General features: G+C 37.6%; 1 long non-coding RNA gene across 2 annotated transcripts in view; it reads right to left on the reverse strand.

The window, feature by feature from the left end:
• LOC131485063 (uncharacterized) overlaps nt 1-13,341 on the reverse strand; it is a 240,984-nt gene that overhangs the window by 211,990 nt on the left and 15,653 nt on the right. For both annotated transcript variants that reach the window (XR_009248610.1, XR_009248609.1), the window contains exon 2: nt 1,441-1,607. This is a non-coding gene — a long non-coding RNA (uncharacterized LOC131485063). The remainder of the gene's footprint in view (nt 1-1,440; nt 1,608-13,341) is intronic.

Below are 13,341 nucleotides of genomic sequence, written 5' to 3' on the forward strand. Positions count from 1 at the left end.
GGTGCCTCCAAGGATGGGGCACTTTAAAAGAAGTCAAATATTTCTAAGAGATTCAAGGCAAAAGAGCTGTCTCGTTGACATTACCTGTTTCTCGTGGTTGGTGCACCTCACCGAGGAATTACAGAAATGATTTTTAGAACTAGAAAGGAGCATAGAGAAAAATTTTTTATCTGATCCTTCCATGTTGAAGATGAGGAAACTGAGGACACCACCCTGAGAGCAGTAACAACTATAACTGGCTGGTAGTTATTGAACTCTTCACTGTGAAGCTTCACATACATTATGCCATTAAAAAGCCCGATGAGGGAGATTCTTTTAATGCCCGGCATTACAGATTTATAGATATGGGAAACAATGCCTAATGAATATCAAGTAACTTGTGCAAAATCTGTATGACTCCAAAGTCCTGTCCTGTTCACAACTAGTGCACAGCATTACCTCGGATGACTGACTTGGGTTCAGTCACCTAGTTACTGAACTAGTTCCACCAGTGCTAAAGCTGACACTTTCTTCTAACATTTGCTCTTTACAAACTTGGCCGCATGAAGAAAACTGGAAACCTGGTACTTAGGCTGAGGCTTGGGCACTGAGAAGACACTAGTATTTATTTTAAAAGAAATCTCATTGCCAAGGTGCCCAGTTGAATATTTGCTTTCTGAGTGAAATAAAGGCTGCAGCCATGTGTTCAGACCCAAAGTGACATTTTATTTAAAATTGGGGGATACCACCCTTTACTCATTCATTGAGGAGAATGGAGATCCAAGAATGCAGTGCACAGCAATTACTATTAACATTTCATACGTTCTCTCATTTTCTAATACCCTGAGCCTATCAAATAGCACACTCTGGGAGCTCACATACTCACTGTTCAATCTCCATTATTCCTTTCAAAAATCATTTCCACCACCTCCTCAAATCCTCATGTTACATTCTTGTTCAGTAGAATCTTTCACATGCCCACCTCAGGTACCCTCCCACCCATCTCCTGCCCTTTGGTTTTGGGGGATTGAATGTCCTTTCTTCCAACATCAAGATCAACAAGGTTTAAGAGCTTTATTGCCCTATGCCTCTGATTTGCTACCTTGTCATCCTGGAGATGGGTTTTCAAGATGTGCTTTCAAGATGAAGCACAAGAAATTGGTAAATGTCTCTGAGAGTGTTTTTTTGCGGAGGATGTTTCCTGTACTAAGCATACCGCTCCTCTAAAATGATGTCCTTAGAAAGAATCTAGCATTGTGCAATATTTCTATAATTAATAGTTAGATGGACAGACCCAGAAAAAAAGGAAACTGGATTATCCAGTATGTTTTTTTGATTAGAAATGATCCTCCCCTCTCTGACCCTTAACTGAGAAAGAATGCTACCTTTAGCCTAGAGTCATAATTGGTATACACCTGACCACATGACAAACATGTTTTTATTAAGAAATTTACCTCTTACCTCCTTGATATCTTGCCATTCACATTGCATCTATTCTTTGGTGAGGATCTTTTTCAATTATTTTGACGATCTTCTTGTTTTTAATATGGTATTCAAGTCCAGTAGTAAAATCTGTTTCATATTTGTAATCGGTTTTTAGCGCTGGAAGAAGCCCAAATTGGTAAATCCTTGTGAGTGAAAAAGAAAAAAAAAACCCAGAATTTAGTTATGCAACCTGAGCTTATAAAAGATAAAAGATGAGGGAAGATAACGCAAAGGGAAGAACTTACAAAAACAAATATTAGATCCTCTCCCTTAACCCCAGTCATTTTGGCCCAGCTTTTAACCTGGGGAGTGACCAATTAAATGTGTAGAACCAAAAAAGAACCATCGGGATTGTGAAATTATGTGGCAAAATCCTCATTATTTGTCACATGAAAGGAAGAATGTGTGATTTTAAAATAAAATATCAGAGAAAGAGGTAACAAATTCGATGCAATAGATACAGTTGGCCCCAGTTGTGAAAGATTTGATAAGCTTCTTCTTACTTGTCCTTCACCCTGGAGGCTTCTGAAGAGGCCTGAATATCTGACTTAAAGTGAGTGATGCTACTTGAAATGAAAAGCAAGGAGACTGCAAATCACTCTTCTGCACAAGCTTGGAATAAGCTATGGCATGGCTGATGGACAGATTCAGGTATTTAAGTGAGTGTGATTTCTAAGCAACAATTTCTAAACCCTACATTGTTGTTGACCTCCATCACGCGATCGGGCATGTTTCTGAAGGCACATGCAGTGGAATGAAATGCACTGGGAAAAATGCTGAAGTCATTTTCCAACACCACAGCAGTATTACTGCAAAATGGAGCCACATTATCCTGATCGGCAACAGACACCAGATTTACATCCTTCTTCTGCTTAGTGGTGTGAGTCCATTCCAGCAGGGAGCCCTTCTTTTTCTGGAGTCCAGACATGGGTTTGGTCAGAGGAGGTAATTGAATGTGTATACTTAGGTAAGGCTAAGAACTAAAAAAAAAGCATGCGAAGATACGGTACAAGACCATACTCTCGTATTTTCCATTTCTTCCTCTCTTTCAAAGGCAAAGATACAATGAAGGTAAAAACTACCCACAGGTAAGTTTTTTTGTTTGTTTTTTGTTTTGTGATTTGATTGGTCATAAAACAAAAGCAAAGTATCCATACAGCAGCCTTTTAAATCAAACACAATTAACTGTACCTTGAAATATATGGTCTACAATTATATGTTCAAATAAATAGCTAAAAGCAACTTGTAAAGGTTGAAAACCTCAACTGCACACTGAAGCTACATAGGTCTGTTCAGATTTCCTGCTTCTTCACAAAGGGCCAAGATAAGTTACTTCTGCAAACATTAAAAGAGAAATTTTCCTTGTCTAGTAGGCTCTCCTAAAAAGCTTTATTGTCAGTTAGATCAAATATTTGCATTGAACCTTTTCTTGAACCTTGTCAAAGAGAAAAACAAAACACTAATAAAAAAACAAAGACCACTTTTCATGATCACCAGAGCACTGACTATCTCTGATCCAGCCCTACTTTGTCCCTGTTGCCCATCGGAATCATGTCTGTGGACAAGCCTAGGCTTGTTGATGCTATTTCCATTTGAACCATTGATGAGAAAACAGTTGATAACAGCCATTAGTTAGAGCACAGCAATCTACAATTATAGTCATTCCAATTGCTTACAACCTGGTGGTGAAAATGTTCACATTCCACTTACACACATCTATTAGACTATAAGATACTCCAAGGCAGAGACCATCTTATTTATCTTTAAGTCATTACAACATCTGCTGTAATGATGGGTATATTGATCTAAAATGGTAAAATAACAGAATGAATGAATGAAGCAGGGAATTATTTAAATATAGGCAACGATTATTTGTGTCATAGTTGCACTATACTAAGAACTGTCTGGAAGAGTTTTCAGAGAGCGACAGAAAAAGCTTGGCTGACTATTCTTGGAGAACACGTTGACTGTTTGTTGGATGGAGACAGTTCACCAAGAAAGCAGATTTTGACCCTTCAAGAACTTGAATGTGATGATGAGTTTATGACAGTTCTAAAAGCCAACATACGGTCGGTGGCCAGATTGTGGTTCTGGACTGAGAGGCTTCCATTTGGAAGGCAGACAAGCATTTGAATTATGGGTCTAATGAAAGTGTCAATAGCAATCCTGTTACTGGAGGAGCTGTAAAACCCTGCTTAATGAACTAGGCAGGGACACAAAAACACAATGGTCTAAAATGTACTGTATGAGAAAATGATAATTAGCCCAGATTTCATGTACAAGATAAAATGCATAGGGATGATATTACCACTGAGCAATATTATAGCCCTTCAGGGGACTGTTTTGTTAACAGGGTTTGGCTCAGCCTTTTCAATCCTCCTTATATGAGTGGAGATCTACTACACAATCATAACCTGTGAGTTGGGGAAAGAATGTCAGGTGGTAAAATTCCTATCATAGGTGCTGACAAACGTTAATGATAATAAAAAGGGTTCTGGCCTCATTAAGGGTTCATTGTTATTTAGGAGGCTTATGCAATATAGGATGATAAGCCAAATGGCCTCCTGCACAAGAAAAATCAGGGTGAAAGGGAAAGTCATTCTCTAATCTTGAAATTTATTTTTCTAGACCACCACACATCAGCCAGGAAACTAAGATAAAAGGAAACCTATAGTGAACAGCTGGGCAGTAGCCTCTTACTTCTACTGTTAACAGTGAGAAAGCCACTGAGGCAGCCCTGAGTACAAAAGAGAACTCTGAACTTGGAGTGCAGGCCCTAGCCTGCACTAACTCTGAGTTCGATCTTTCTCATCTCTTAAATAAAGGGAGGAGGTGGTTTAAAATGGAACGTCAATTTTAACTTTGAGTGGTTTACGGATCATCTGAGGATTCTGTTAAAATACATGTTCTGATTTTGTTGCATTCTGAACAAGCTCCCAAGTTCTGATGATGTCATTGGCCTATGGACCACAATTTGAGTAATAGGTGACTAGATATTATTTCTCAACTTGGAAATTCTATGAATCTACCAAAATCAATGATAACCTGTTGGCTATTTGTTGCTTCAGGTGGAAAGAGATGGGCACTTACTGAGTTTTGGCATCACCAATGCAGTCTTTTTTATTTTTATTTTTTACTTTACCCATCATTTAAATAAATAAACTGCTCTAACCTAGTTAAAAATTATATAAATATTCTGTCTTTTAAAAAGATAAATTGGTCAGGAATCTTTGGCAGAGGACTATTAATACTGTTAAGCTAGATAAATATTGCTTTTGAAGCAATTGTTTTAAGATCAAATGGATTGCATGTGGATACATAAAATCAGAAAACTGCAAATTATGAGTTAAAATGCTGAATCAATACCTAATAAAGTAAGAGCAAGAAAGCTCAAATAATTTTTAAGTAAGACATAGTGACTAAGCACAGAAATACGCACAATACCCATAGGATGAAATGTAGGGTATGGCTTGTACCTTGCACAAACTGTATCGTAGATGTTCAGCCTGTTGAAAGTGACCTAGAAAGCTGTAGTCCACTGGGTTCTCTTCATGGATACTTTCTTCCCCCTTTCCCCAAGCTTAATTTTTAAGACAGCATATGTATATGGGAAAGGGAGAGTGGGAGGAGTACCGTATGAATCCATGGCTTTAAAAAGTATTTCGCTAATCTGCAGGCAGGAATTTTGTATTTAACATTTTCTTGATCACATTAAGCACAATACGTGGCACATAACAGGAGATATCAATGTTTGTTAAAAAGAATGAACTGAAACCAATGAACATTTGATAAAGCTGCAAGACTGAAATTAGGTGAAAGTTCACAGGATCTTCAACAGTAAAAGGTTAAGAGTTTGTGGGTGGGAAAGTTGGGGCAATGCATCCTTGGTTACAAAGAAGACAGAGAGAGAGAGAGAGAGAGAGAGATCTTTCTCTTCCTCCTCTCCTTAAAGAGGAAGCTTTGTCTAGAGAGGAATCAGTGAATTCATCTTTGAGTAAGATTTAATGAACTCATATTATGTGCTTTATGCTTCATATGAGTTATCTTTTTTTTTCATCTTTTCCAACAACCCTATGAAGTAATTATTATCATCCCAGGTGACCCAACTCGTAAATGGCAGAACTAGGGGTTTCATCCAAGTGTATCAGACTTGGAAGTCTGCATTTTTCACATAAGTTGTCATAGAATTGGGTTGAGGAGGAGGAGGAACAAGATATTTTTTAAAGTAAGAAAAAAATGATATATTTTCTCAAGTGCCAAATTATGGAGACTCCCAGTTGTAAAGAAATAAGAAAAGAGGGAACTCGCCCTGGACATAGGTCAAGGTTGGTTGGAAATGAGCCCAGAGTTCATTCATTCGCAATATTATTTATATGACCCACAGAGAAAGAAAGTTGGATAGACAATAGATGAGGTGAAAAGATGAAGGGTCTTAAAGAACAATGACAGTGATCAGTGTTTGTTTTTGAGAATAATGGGTCAGAAGGACTTTGTAATGCAGGCCAGGAAAAAGCAACATATAGGAAACTGTTTGGTTTCATTTTCAGCGCATATTGGGCACCCAAAATAGATACTGCCAACAGGGTGGGGAAAGGGGAGTGTGTGTTGCTAAGATAACCTAAAGGCAAGCTGTGAATAAGCTAAAACCTCCAGCCCAACAAAAGCCTATTTGTAAATTACTCCACTTAATTTCCCAGGTCATGATTGCCTCTCTCTGCAAAGCGGTTTATGACATTCTCAATTAAGAGTTTGCTATAAAAATGAATGAATGAAGTATTTCAAAACTGCTATGAGATATTAAAGATGAGTCACTTTTAAAAAGTGGTTTTGTTTCCTGTGTTCTGGATAATGCATTTGAGAATGTAGTTTCCAGCCTCACCCATCACCCCATTGTGAGATCAAATTGAATGACTCTCTGCTCTTAGAATGATCGCTCATTCAAATGCATTCAATAAATAAAGCCTAAACACAATGAGGCACTTTTCACAGAGCATCCCCGAGAGCTAGGGCCTGGTCTCTCTCAGTGTATGAAGCTGAGATTGAAGTAAATAAAGCATTCACCCACACTGACTGCATAATACATAGTGACTTACTGTTTCCTAAGCTCTTACGTATACATTATCTCATTTGCTCCTCACAACAACCCCATCATAAAGATGCTGTTAGTTTATTATCCCCATTTAACAGATGTAGAATCTAGAGCTCAGAGTGGTCAGTGTTTTGCCCAAAGTCACACAGCAATCCAAGGGATACTTTAAATCTTTTCATCTTCTCCTTTCACCCCCAACAGGAAACGTGTCTAAAGTACAAAACAATATAATTAATAGAACCATTACAGACACTGGGCAGAATACTTAACTCATTCAGATGTGCCTTTGGTGATTTTGTAAATACTGAAGAACTCATTTTCCACCTCCTGCAATTCTGTGAATTTTACCCTGGATAAAGGTCACCCAGATATGATCGTTGCTCAGAATTATGGAAATGTATGCAGTCTAAACTATGGACCAAATGAAGAGTAAAAATATCAGTGTAACTCCCAGGGTCATTTACTCTTGCTGCCCCAAATCCTTTTTGAAATTAGGCAGATTATAAATCATATGAAAATATAAAAATGTAAACTCTTATCCTAAATTCAATTGTCATGTATCAGGGAAGTCATGAGTGCTGTAGGTTGGTGAGCTAGTAAAATAAGACTGAAATAGGTTTGTATGGTGGGCAAGCCAGAGAGAAATAGAGAAGTGTTGTTTTTTTTTTTTAACTTTTCAATTTACATCTCCAGAACATACTGTAAATTATCTAAAAGGCAATATGGGGGTACCTGGGTGGTGCAGTCGGTTAAGCGTCCAACTCTTGATTTCAGCTCAGGTGGTGATCTCATGGTGGTGAGATCTAGCCCTGCTTTGTGCTCCATGCTGAGCACAAAGCCTGGTTAAGATTCTCTTTCCTCTCCTCTCTCTCTCTCTCTCTGCCCCTTCCCCATTCATTTTCTCTCTCTTCTCCTCTCTCTCTCTGCCCCTTCCCCATTCATTTTCTCTCTCTTTTCCTCTCTCTCTGCCCCTTCCCCATTCATTTGCTCTCCTTTCAATGAATAAATAAATAAATACATAAATAAATAGCAATATAAAAGACCATTTTCCCCAATTCAACATCTTTTCAGCCTCTAGTCATACTGGGAATAATTAGGAGATATAGTTCTATTTCTCCATACCTTTAGACTTGATTTAAAAAATGAAAACAGAGGCACCTGGGTGGTTCAGTCAGTTAAAGTATCTGACCTCAGCTCAGGTCATGATCTCACAAGTCTGTGGGTTCAAGCCCCGTGTGGGGCTCTGTGCTGACAGCTCAGAGCCTGGAGCCTGCTTCTGATTCTGTGTCTCCCTCTCTCTCTGTGCCTCCCCAACTCATGCTTTGTCTCTCTCTCTATCTCTCTCTCTCTCTCCCTCAAAAATAAAATAAACATTAAAAAATTAAAAAAAAGAAAAACAAAAATAATATTGTTCATGACCCAGGCATTATAATTACTTTGCATTGAAAGCCACGTTGAGATCTTTAAGTTATTTTAAGTGTTATGACCTGTGGCTTCAGGAATGAGGTTTTATTTAGATAACACAAGACCTTTGTTGTTGACTGAAACCTGGCTTGATGCCTCTATACAACTAAATAATTAGGGAAAAAAATACATTTAAATGAGAAGCAGATGCGATTTCCAGATCTCTATTTTCACTGTACAAAATAAATAGAAGCTTTCATCTCTGCATTTACTCTTTGGATATGCTGCATACCACACGAACCATTATTTAAAACATAGGGCATTCCTTTCACAAAGGTGAAGGAAATGGGGGTCTTCTGGAGTACTCATTCCTTCAAATCACTTTCTTCTCTATGAAAACTAAACAGGATTATTTATTCTTCTATTACTCCTTTCTATGCTTCCATGCCTGGTACTAAGCAAGTAGATGCAAATAGAATGGAGGAGCGCTGGTACTGAATGCAAGAATAGCAGGTCCTCCTGGTGATCTGTGGCTGGTAACTGACAACAGGCAAGGATCATACTGCAAATGCTCAATATTCATCTTATCAGATGCAAAACCAGTTAAGAAGAAATGATGCCCAGGCAAAGAAAAATAAATAGCAGGACATCACAGGGTACCTTTGAGAATGGAAAGTCGTTTTCTCTTGAGCTTCTTTATCTGTTGCTATGTCAACACTCTAGCAGGTAGAGTATATTTTCAGTTTCTCTTCTCAGCTAGGAAGTTACACACTAGGTTCCTGAGCCAATTTTAAATGCTCGAGATGTTTGGATGGAGGAACTATGTAAACACAGGGTAAAGGACTGCACAACTTCAAAGAAAAGCATGTGTACACGGAATCCAGATTCCAGACTGGTGGTCTTCTGAGCTGATAGCTACAACGAGGCAAGCCAAACTGGCTACCAACCCCAATGAGAACAGATAGTCAGTGAAACTCTAATGTAATTTACCGAAATCACTTGTTTATTTGTTCTCTTTCACCATGCCTCATGCCCCACCATTCATCCTTTAAGGCTGTTTCTCTTGCTTACCATTTCCCTCCAGGTCTAGCACAGTGTCCAGCACACGTCAGTTATCAATCAATCAATCAATCAATGTTTGTGGACTGACACTATGAATGGATATAATTTAAATGTTTATTCACTTCCCTGAAACAAATACCATAATTTATCAGTTGCATGAATACACAAAATAAAAATGGCAGCAGCCACTTAAGAATCACTTAACATGAATCAAGCATTGTGCTAAGAGTTTTACTTGCATTATATTAATTTTAACACTCAAAATGATAACAGAAAGTAAGAACTATTCTCTGCATTTTATATATGACAAGCCAGAGGTTCAGACAGGTGAAGTGACTTGCCCAAGACCCAACAAGTGAGTGGCAAAATCTACTAGTCTGTCTTATTCCATAATCCTTACATCTTCTGCACTGCATTATGCCATCTGCTGAGTTTGAAAGGTTTTGAAAGTTTGTTCTGATACAATGTTCTACAAACTTAGATGTTATACAGAAAGAAAGAGTAAACAGTTCTACCAATTAATTAATACCCCTTGTAATATCAGGATCAGGTTACCCTGCATATGCAGTGAATAAACTGTTCTTAGAATATAACCAATGATCCAAATGAACATTGTGATCCTTCCACACAGATAAAGGTTCAGTATTTGAATTGTGTTGCTATGAAATAAACCATGATGAAAAATTCATCCAGAACTTTTGATCTGAACAGACATTGAAGCAATTCTATCCCATATGGGCACATATAGATGCAAAAGAAAATAATACAATGTTAGAAATAGAGAATATATATATTATCAGTGTGACTGCTGCTGTTGCTGCTACCATTATTAATGATAATGATTATTATTTGTTATCATTACTATAGTTAAGATTTATTGGAGCTTGCTATTCTATACTCCAAGCTTTGTGGTAAGTGTTTTACAGACATTTTTTCATTTAATCTTCAAACAACTCCCTGAGGTTAGCATAATTAGTACCCCCGTTTTCCACATGAAAAATGTGAAGTTAAGAAAGGTAAGTAACATGGCCATGGCCAAATAGCTAGTAATGGTGGAGCCAGGCACAAAACCAGGTTTGTCTGGGTTCCAGCTGTGATCTTACCCAATCCTACATTGTGTTTCATTGATGTCTACACAATTATTATGACTGAGGCCTCGTAATTTTAATTTTGCAAAAGCTTTACATATATCTCACTTTGGTTCTACTGCCAACGTAAGCTTGTGCACAGCTAATATGTACAGTAGGGTCTTCCTTTTAATGGTGGAAAGATAAGTAAGTATTAAAAATCAAAGAGCTGCCCCTGATTACATGTGTTTTCTTTTCTCAAATTAGGAATAGTGTGGTTTTTCTTTTTCTTTTTTTTTTTAAGTACAGTACAAGGATAAGGATCTTGCTATGAAAACATGTAGTAGTGTTTGCCAATGATGGGCTCATCCTAGACAAAATCGGCATGTGGTCCACGCTCTTCATTCAATAGCTGGTATTGCACACGCCTTTAGAAAAATTCTGGCATATTTTCTAGATTTATTCTTCTATATAGACTCTGAATAAAGTAGAATTGGGGGGCAGCATTTTGAACCCTCAGCTACTGCATCTGGATGAAATTTTAAGATACAAAGAATTTCCATTCATGGAAAATGAAATGAAGGATAAAGCTGAGTGACCTTTTGAAAACACTTTAAAATTATATTCTGTTTATTGAGTTCATGTCTTGGTCCAAGGTTCAGAATGAAATTCATTTTGTACAAGTAGCTTTTCTTCTTAAATCATTGTGAAGAAAATTATTAGTATATAAAAGGAAAAGATTCATTTGGATGTTTAGGGACCACATGTGCATTTGGGAACATGGAGATACAATTCTCCCTTTGGATAGCTGTAAGAATTGGGGAAGCCATTTAAATTCTCTCAGCCTCAGTTTTCTTATCATAAAATGTAGGGCTGGATCTAGCTTGTCTCAAAATTACTATGGAATTAGAAATCTATGATTCTTTCAGTCTACCTTAGATTGAGCACTTACATGTGCATTTATACTGCAAATGATCACATAAGAACTGCAGAGAGCCTCTCAACAAATTCCTAGGAAATAATTTGACAGTGTGACCAAATTATAAATAGCTCTAGTTGTCTAACACATATAAGAAGGTAACAAGATTTTTCAACTTGGTGCAGCAGCGATGATTATCTCAGCCTTTTTAGGTTTTTCTCATTGTCCTGAAACATAGGTATCAAGGAAATGGGAAGTAGAAATTCTGCGTATTTACTCCTGATGCTGATAACATCTATATTTGACATTCTAGAATAACAACATCTCCAGCAGCAACTAAGATATGCATGTTTCAGAACTGAGAAACTTTTAAAATCCCCCTATAAGCAATGCAGCCACAGAAGACTCTTAATAATTGATTATAATTGATTTTAACCTTGTCCTAACCTGGGCAAAATGGCAAAGCCAATCATCTTTGTCCAGATGGGGTATGAGAAAAGAGCCCCCAGTCCACATCTTTAAAAGCTCCAGACATGAGCAGAAGATAAAATATTTAGTCTGCCAAAGCCTTGACCTCCCAATTCCAGCCAGTTTTGAACTTGAATTGATTTCCGACAAGGCATCTGGGAGATGATTACAACAAAATGCACTAAAGCTGGGCAGCCTTTATTTTAACATCCCAGCAGCTTAACCTGTTAATAACAGCAATTGTTTTAGATACAATACCAATTTCTGTAACCGACGCAAGAAATGGATAACAGCAGCACAGTCTCCCAGGCAGTGCAACAACAACAAAAAAGCACAGCCAGTCACAGGAGGTACTGGCAGTATTTTTCAAAGAAACCTCAGTTTTCAGGGACCCAGACACCATCAGAGACCCAATTCTACAGTCTAAAAAAAAAAGATCGTTAGCCAAAAAAAGGTTGTGTGTTGAGAGAGAAATCACTGTAAGCTAGGCAATCTGGAATCACATCTGTGTCCTGCTGATGAAAGCTGAGCTGTCCTGGGCAAGTCACTTCACATCTATATGCCTAATTTGCTTTGTTTGAAACAGTCCTGCCCAAAAAAGACATAATGTGAACCACGAATATGAACCCAAATATTATTTTAAATTGTCTAGTGGCCACAGTAAAAAAAAAAGTTTTAACAGAAAATTAATTTTAATATTAAAAAAAATTTAAGATTTTATTTTTAAGTAATCTCTACACACAACATGAAGCTCTGACATCAAGAGTCGCATGCTCCATCGACTGAGCCAGCCAGGCACCCCTTTTAATATCTTTTTAAATATAATGTGTGTAAAATGCAATCACTCAATGTATAATCAATTTAAAATTATTAATGCAATATTTTACATTAGTTTTTATACTAAGTCTTCACAATCTAGTGTATATTTTATACTTATGGCACTTTTCAATTCAGGTTAGCCATATTCCAATTATTCAATAGGTACATGTAGCTACTGGTTAGCATATTAGATAGCAAAAGGTTGAAAAATGAGCAGGTTGAACTAATCATCTTGAGAAATAACATCACCTAAATGTTATTTCTGCTGCTCTTCATTTTAAATCAGTCTCAGGTTGAAAATGTAGATGTGACCTGTGGGTGGGTGAGAACAGGATGTTAGAGTGCCAGCCATTGGGGCCATGATTTTGAGCTTAGTAATCTCTAAGGTCCGTGCTGATGAGAGGACATGACCTTAACCCCATCCCTGATCAGCTGTCTTATTCCAGTTAGTAGTAAGTGGTGTAGAGTTGGTGGGCAGAGTGGGTGGTTGAAAATTTTCATGACATAGCCCAGCACATTCTATTAAATGAAATGATAATCCTCACCACTCATTGACCACTATTTATGTACCATTCATGCTGCGTATATAAAATCACTTAATCATCTCAGCTCTTTAAGGTGGCAATCATTAACCTTATTTACCAGGTGATGGGCTCAGCCTCAAAAAGACTAATTAGTCCGCCCAATGTCAGACTCCTACAAAGTACGGGGTGTGGATTTGAACACAGATTTTCCAGACTCAAGACCAGGCTCTTGACCACCATGATACACTGATTTAAACCTTCACTCCTATGAAGGTTTCCCAGATTGTAGAGACAAGAAGAGGTGTAGAAAGGTTAAAGTTTATTGCTTTCACTTTTTAATGACTAAGAAAGTCAGAAACAGTACAGCAGATGATAACATTCTAATAAACATATACTCCTCTCTTCCAGTCAACCATACTGGTAAAATGGAAGAAGGAAGGAAGAGAAGAGAGATAGAAATAAGGAAGGAAGGGACAAGGGAGGGGAGAAGGAGGGAAGGAAGGAAAGAGGTAAAAAAGAAAGATC

The sequence above is a fragment of the Neofelis nebulosa genome, chromosome 9, assembly GCF_028018385.1.
Source record: "Neofelis nebulosa isolate mNeoNeb1 chromosome 9, mNeoNeb1.pri, whole genome shotgun sequence".
NCBI classification, from domain to species: Eukaryota; Metazoa; Chordata; class Mammalia; order Carnivora; family Felidae; genus Neofelis; species Neofelis nebulosa.